The 6,000-nt window shown below is 37.7% G+C and overlaps 1 protein-coding gene across 4 annotated transcripts in view; it reads right to left on the bottom strand.

The window, feature by feature from the left end:
- LOC118370304 (protein phosphatase 1 regulatory subunit 16A-like) overlaps positions 1–3,482 on the bottom strand; it is a 37,480-nt gene extending 33,998 nt beyond the window's left edge. For 2 of the 4 annotated variants that reach the window (XR_008103301.1, XM_035755266.2), the window contains exon 1: positions 3,334–3,482. The gene's annotated coding sequence lies outside the window, so the exon portion shown is untranslated. The remainder of the gene's footprint in view (positions 1–3,333) is intronic. The other 2 variants (XM_035755271.2, XM_052503290.1) reach the window with 1 other exon arrangement.
- Positions 3,483–6,000: the final 2,518 nt, after the last annotated feature.

Below are 6,000 nucleotides of genomic sequence, written 5' to 3' on the forward strand. Positions count from 1 at the left end.
AAAATAATGTTGCGGGAATGCTAATCTTATTGGTTTCTAACAGAAACAATTTCATAACAATCTGAGATGATGGGTGTTGAAATCCTCTTTCTTGTGATTTTTGAGGTGGAACGACCCAGGTTATCGGCTTCTGGGCGGCCTAGTTTGGTCACCTGCGTTCTTCATGTATCATCGGTGTACTTTGAGTTTGGTCAGTAAATGCTTGAAACTGTTTACAGGAGAGCCACCATCAATGAGTCATTGACTCAGTGTGGGCAGGGAGGGCCGGTGGTTCTGTGGAACAAATCACTCAGTGACTGTCCCTCACTATGAATACTCACACATTCATATGTGTTTGGTGTGGTTTAGTCCCCAAGTGAAAAAGCAAATGACTTAATTTGCCTACAAATCATAAAACACATTTGTGCATAAATGAGTTACAGTTTAAGGCCTACAGAGGAAGGTTTTCAGAAGGACTGTTATAGGGCAAACAAAGGGATGACTTCATAACCAATAGGCCTAAGTATTTTGGTGAGACAAAGTCAATGTCAAAATATGTTTGAGATCTGATTAAAGCAGCGTTTTAGGCGATAAGATGAAATAAGCAAACATAGCCTAAGTTGGTAGTGCTACAGTCAGAATGATAGGCCTAGTTGAACGTACCTGTAGGCTACATTTAGGCCTAAATTGTATTTCTGTTCCATCAAAGGACAGAAAGAACCAACCTTGCCTGACAACTCAAACTGAATTCTTCCGCTGCTCTAGCGTTCTCAAATACTTCACTCTGAGACTGCCATCATTGAAGTCATTAGTGGTGAAGTCAAAATGAGGGGTGTTGTACAAAACAAAGCCATCAGCGATTGGAACATCTTTAACAAATCAGAGTATCAAAGCCAATGAAGAATTCTCAAAACCCTGCTATACCCACGTGTGTTCTGGCTCTGACCCAACCCATCGGTTTCTAGGACCAATCTTCCATTCTAGAAATCATCAGGGAGGTTCATCCAGAATCATTGGGCATGGTGTAGCATTTGGGCGTAGCGTTTTGCCAGAGAAAAGAGTTTGGGTAGCCAGGCAAGAACCAACCCCATGTACACTGTGTCTATGGCTTGTGGGTTTCATGTAGGCTAACAATGCTGAATCAATGGTTGGTGTTATGGAATGATCGTGCCACTTGAACCACTGCCCAGTGGTCTAATCTCCTGTTCAATATTCCTAAAGGCTTTTTTTTCCATCCCCAGCTTCAATGTGCAATTGGTTTAATGTGCAATTAAAAAGACAAAGCTGAGGAAGAGAGAGATCATTAGGCTACATAGTAGTTAGAGATGGATCAATGACAGCCAGGTTAGTAAAGGCTATACTGTCTGGCTCCTTTGAAGAATGGACATTGTTCCCAATGGTTAGGCCTATATTGATTAAGGCAGAGAAAATAGGAGCTAGTATTGTTTATTCAATAGTTGGATAAGACTTGATTAAGTAGGGGTCTCTTTCCTTTCTGTATGAAAACTGTGCTGCTCAGATAAAAGACCTTAAGAACCTTACCCTCGTTCAAAAGAGTCAGCCACTGAGCAAGAGCAGAAGTTTACATAAGCCAGTGTTTGTGCCATGTCACAATGTGGCCTAGGATATTGTGTTCTCAGATCTCCAGAATCTGAGATAGCATACAGTTGTGAGTGCAGCAGCATTGTGTGCGTGCTACTCAAATAAAAGTACTAGTTGTAACTAGGGCTGTGACCATTGTGGAATTTGGGGTAATGATTAATTGTCATGCAAATAGCCAAGGTTATTGTCACAAATGTTATTTATGTTGGCATTTTTGTTGTTGCTTGCAATGCATCTCTGACAAATGGCTACGAGAAACCTAATTAATACAACACCGCTTTGGTGACACCCCGGTCTAAAAAACAAATGGTTTTGACTGCTTGGAACTTTTTTAAATTAAGCTGTTCTGCTCGTAAAATGACTACGAACTTGACCAACTTCATGTAAAAATGTAAAACTGCTATTGGATAAATTATATCTACTTGAATATAATGTTGATCCACCCCCCTTCTCCTAAAATTAATATGTATTAAGACAATTTTTTTATCCACGGTCATTGTCCATAATTGTCTGTTATACGATTAATTGTGCCAGCCATAGTTACATCTAAAAGTTACCTCTAAGCACAATAAGAAATGTGACCTGCTTGCTTCCTCTCTTTCCTAGAAAGATTCTTAATGAAAACAAATAAAATGGAAGTAACCAAATAAATGTACCACGCACCTTAGTGAAGGGACTGCCGCCATATGAATGAGAAAGGCACTTAGCATCTTAAAGCATTGGCATTCTTATAACATAAACTCTATGGTTGCTATCCTGTTGGCCCTGGACACACAAACAAACACTAACATACAACTCATAAAGTCAGACTTGCAGAAGAACGCATGGCCAAATTCCACCACACAGCTCATAAGTGGATAAACTCAGAATAAAGACTTACATTTCTATTCGAACGTAAGGTATTACATGTATGCATCGATCTAGGCTTCTTTACCTGGTACCCAAGTGAGCAAAACAACAGTTCTGCACCATATTGATTCATAACACTGAATCATGAGCTATTAAAAAATTACCTACTGAAAAATGCAAGTATACGGTTTAATGAATTGAACATGTTAACAACAGTCTACAATCATCTAAGAAGTTGTCCACCAAAAATAACAGGAGATGCTCGATTGCAGTGGTCTTAAGGGATAGGTCCATTCTATTTATTAAGTTTCTATGATTGAAATGCCAGCTACCCTGTTTTCAAGAGAATGCCGTGTCTCAAACAATGATTTTATATAATGGTTTATATACATCATTGTTCTCAACCGATGTGTCCGATGACAGACCAATACATTAAAAGCCTTAAATAGTAAGCAAATTCTTCTTCACGGGGTAGATGTTAGCAGATTACTAGCACTCTACAGCCAGGTAACACAGGCGAACTAGCTAGGATGCTTGCTGCCTGGTTTCACTGAATGCGAGTAATTCAGTCAAAAATAGACTATATTATATTCCGGTCACATAACTCTGTAGCTAGCTGCTGAATAAGTTGTGTGACCATAAACAACTATTTTTCTAATATCGCTTATCATAACCTTCTAACATCCAACATGCCCGCTCTATCCGTGACAGCAATCTGTTAGTCTTTAACATTTTGTAATGCCAATTAATTAGCAACCCAGTAGCATCCACGCTAGCCTGCTAACGTTAGTTTACACAGCTCACTTACCCGTACTCATTCAGCCCCGGTAAAAGTTTGCTTTGGGTAACTCAAATGTCAACCTTCAAATGTACTGTAGATTAAAAACAAGACTTGTTGCTTACCTGTGAAGTTCATTCAGTTTGACAGCAGCACAAACTCGTATCCGTGTTCTCAGCCCGACTGAACCCGATCAGCTGTTCTGTCCCCGATCCTCCGGGGAAATGCTTTTCCATAACAACCACTGTGCTGTCATCGAAAGGTGCCCACTAGAGGGAAACATTGCTCAGAGCAAACTCTAGAAATGTAAATGCTGTAAACCGAGTGCAATGTTTACCTAACTGTAATGTATAATGACTCTCACCAAACTATTTGGCAACAAAATCCTACGTAAACTTAGTCTCACATTTTCTGACATTTTCCTCTAAAATTCATTCAAAATAACAGCTGTCTGAAAAATACTGCAGCCCACCTGGAGCATCTGTTTATGGAGCTCCATATAATGTACATCTAAATGTATGTTAACAAAAAAATATGGACTCGTCATCAAGGGCAGAACATTTCCCCCAATGACATACACTGTAAAAATATAGCCTACCAAAATAATAAATTGTTGAAGGTTCGTATGAATTCAATCACTTTCTGACTGCACCCCTTTAGATTTGAACGAAACCTTCCAAACATGTTTGGTCGTGGTAGAGGTCAGAAAGTTACTTTTTGGAACCGAATGCCAAAACAATGCCGAAAACATTCAGGAGAAATAGGTGCTCAAAGTCGACCCATTTTGCACACCCCACACATGAGACTTGCCTGGATACTCAAACTCCTTGCGTCGGACAAACGCTACGCCACGCCCAGGGCCGTTTGTATGTAGCGAACATACAGTGCATTCAGAAAGTATTCAGACCCCTTGACTTTTTCCACATGTTGTTGTTACAGCCTTATTCTAAAATGGATTAAATAAAACATTTTCCACATCAATCTACACACAATACCCCATAATGACAAAGCAAAAACAGGTTTGTGTGTAGATTGATGAGAGGGGAAAACAATTGAATCAATTTTAGAATAAGGCTGTAACAAAACAAAATGGGTAAGAGGTCAAGGGGTCTGAAGACTTTCTGAACGCACTGTAGAGCAGCAGAATAATTCCTTTTGTCGTCAGGCAACCACGACACATCCATGTCTTAATCACTGAGGACGATTAACGGTTGAGTTTAATACAATTTGAAATCTTAGAAATAGGGTTGTCAAACTATTTTATAATTTCTTGAGAGAAAAAAACACAACAGTGTAATTTAATCTTCAACGTCAATTGTCAAAAAAGTGTGAACTCTGATTTTTTGTTGTTGTCATTTTCAGATGTTGTAGCTTAGACCCTATTTTACAATGTCTGAAGTGTTTGTGTTGTGCCCATCATCGGTTGAGAACAATGATGTATATAAACCATTATATATAAATCATTGGTTGAGACACAGTATTCTCTTGAACACAGGGTGGGTGTCATTTCAATAACGGAAACATAATGAATAGAATGGACCTACCCATTAAGACCACTGCAATTTAGCTGGTACACACATTTACATTTAATTCGATTTTTAAGTTTCAATTACTGCCATAAAGATGGCCACCAGCAGATGTATAAAATACTTAAGTAAAAATACTTTAACATACTACTTAAGTCGTTTTTTGGGGTTATCTGTACTTTACTATTTATATTTGACAATTTTTACTTTTACTTCACTAACATTTCTAAATAAAATAATGATAATACTTTTACTCCATACACTTTCCCTGACACCCAAAAGTACTCGTTACATTTTATATGCTTAAGAGTATTGGAAAAGTGTCCAAATCACACACTTATCAAGAGAACATCCCTGGTCATCCCTACTGCCTCTGTTCTGGTGGACTCACTAAACACAAATGCTTCGTTTGTAAATTGTGTATGAGTGTTGGAGTGTGCCCCTGGATATCCATAAATGTTCAAATCAAGAAAATTGAGCCATCTGGTGAAATGATTTATACTTTTACTTTATTTTGATACTTAAGTATATTTTAGCAATTTCATTTACTTTTGAAAGTTAAGTATGTTTAAAACCAAATACTTTTAGACTTTTACTCATGTAGTATTTTACTGGGTGACTTTCACTTTAGTAATTTTCTAATAAGGTATCTTTACTTTTACTCAAGTATGAGAATTCGGTACTTTTTCCACCATTGGCCAGCAGTCCACCAACCATCAAATATCAACTTGAATGGGACTGTCTATTCTAATATCTATATTTCTATCATTTCAATAGGTTTTCTATGGAATATTTAGAGTTTATTTTAAGACAATGGATATTCCAACTCACATCAACATTCTCTGATGTGTGGACCTCTAACCATCTTTGTGGTACCATTTGATAGTCAACATTTGTTTTCATTGACATTTTAGTTCATGTATCAGCCAAAACATGACACATATTCAAGAGCATGCTGTTTTTCCACCAATGGTGGGCACAACACAAACACGTTTGATGACGCAAAATAAGGTCTCTAAGTTACAACATACACTACCGTTCAAAAGTTTGGGGTCACTTAGAAATGTCATTGTTTTTGAAAGAAAGGCACATTTTTTGTCAATTAAAATAACATCAAATTGAGACATTGTAGACATTGTTAATGTTGTAAATGACTATTGTAATGTAATATCTACATAGGCGTACAGAGGCCCATTATCAGCAACCATCACTCCTGTGTTCCAATGGCACATTGTGTTAGCTAATCCAAGTTTATAATTTTAAAAG

The sequence above is a fragment of the Oncorhynchus keta genome, chromosome 4 (genome assembly GCF_023373465.1).
Source record: "Oncorhynchus keta strain PuntledgeMale-10-30-2019 chromosome 4, Oket_V2, whole genome shotgun sequence".
In the NCBI taxonomy this organism is placed as follows: Eukaryota; Metazoa; Chordata; class Actinopteri; order Salmoniformes; family Salmonidae; genus Oncorhynchus; species Oncorhynchus keta.